Genomic DNA, 1805 nt, shown 5'->3' with positions numbered 1-1805 from the left:
AATCTAAACCTACTCTCCAACAACTTGTGGCCGTTATTCCTTGTTATGCCAGGGGGCGCTAGGGGAAACAAGGTCTCTCCCAAACCCTTCTGGTCCCCCCTAGTGAGTTTATAGACTGTCACCAGGTCCCCCCTCAGCCTTCTCTTGTGAAGGCTGAACAGGTTCAGGTCCCGCAGTCTCTCATTGTAGGGTCTGCCCTGTTGTCCCCGGATCATGCAGGTGGCCCACCTCTGGACCCACTCAATGTTGTCCACATCCCTCCTGAAGTGGGGCACGCGGAACTGGACACAATACTCCAGCTATGGCCTGATCAGTGTCGTGTAGAGGGAGAGGATCACTTCCTTGGCCCTACTTGAGATGCACCTGTGGATGCACAACAAGGTCTGGTTAGCCCTGCCAACCGTGACCTCGCATCATCGGCCCATGTTCATCTTGGAGTCAATAATGACTTAAAAAATTAAAATAAAAAAGGAAAAAAAAAACCTGCTGCACTCACCAGCTGCAGCAGTGCCAATTGGAGCCTCTGAGGGCTCGTGGCAGAGACCCCCACATAGCATGGGGCAGTGGGGGGCACCAGGGATCGAACCCCCACATGGCACCTGCACAGCAGCTGCTCCATGGCGTGGGTGCAGTGCAGCTCGGCAGGGCACCAAACACTGTCTGGGAGCTGGGGCAGCTCCAGCTGTCAGCCACAACCCGGGAGCACTCAGTCCCAGTGGCCTCAGTTCCCAGACAGCACACAGTGCCCTGCCAAGCCACACCGCACCCGCACCATGCGACAGCTGTGGCATGGATGCCAGGCAGGGTTGGTGATCCCCACTGCCCCCCACTGCGTAGGGGGACTCTGCCACAAGTGCCTAGAGGCCCCAATCACTGCTTCTGCAGCCAGTGAGTATGGGGGTTTTTTTGGGTTTTTTTTTAAAGTGCTGGGACTATGCTGGTGCTGGGCAGGGGATGCGGTCAGAGAGGGGACCCAAGGGTGCTTCTCCTGTGGCTCCCCCCACCTGGGGCAAGGGTGACACAGCCAAAGGAGCCATGGGAGAACCTGCAGCCACCCAGCTGTGCCTGCCTCTCCCCGGCCAATCCAAATCACCGCTGAATCTTCTGAAGCTGATTTGGCCAAATCAATTCAGGACAGTGATCCAAATCAAATCACTGTCCTATGAATTGGCCAAATCCAAATCCGAATCTAATACTTTCCTATTTGCACAGGCCTACTTAATACCATAAATTGGCTGTTGTGTGCTACTGAAGCTTTCCTGTCTGACTTATATTAATGTGTAATACTGCTTACCAGTCAGTTTTTAATTTTAATACCATCTGAATGAGACATTTTTATACTGCATAAAGAAATTAACAATGGGTAATTATCCTTTTCTCCTAATGGATAAATACCATGAGAACAAAGTGTTGAGCGTAAGTGTTGGCCAAGTTTGAATGACAAAATTTCCACATGGAATACACCATGTGTCTGATGATGTCTCCTAGTATACTGCATAGGCTTTAACCGAACATTACTGGAAATACCACAATGATTCATGTTCATGTTCTACAATATGTTCTTGGCACTAATCATCAGTAATGAACAATAAGGCTTTCAAATGTTGATGTACTGCAAGGATTAACAATTATTCAAATACTAAATAGAAGCTCTTTTACCCAGAATCATCAAAGAAGTGACAGAGTAACCAATGGCAAAGTGAGGTCTACTCATGTTAACGAATTCAAGGCATTAGTACCTGAATTAGCTAATGCTGCTAAAACAAGACTGTCTCAGAAAAATCCTAAGTATATGCTGCCAACAC

The sequence above is a fragment of the Gavialis gangeticus genome, unplaced genomic scaffold (genome assembly GCF_001723915.1).
Source record: "Gavialis gangeticus isolate Ggan-Ray unplaced genomic scaffold, GavGan_comp1, whole genome shotgun sequence".
NCBI classification, from domain to species: domain Eukaryota; kingdom Metazoa; phylum Chordata; order Crocodylia; family Gavialidae; genus Gavialis; species Gavialis gangeticus.
This window is presented reverse-complemented; position numbering follows the sequence as displayed.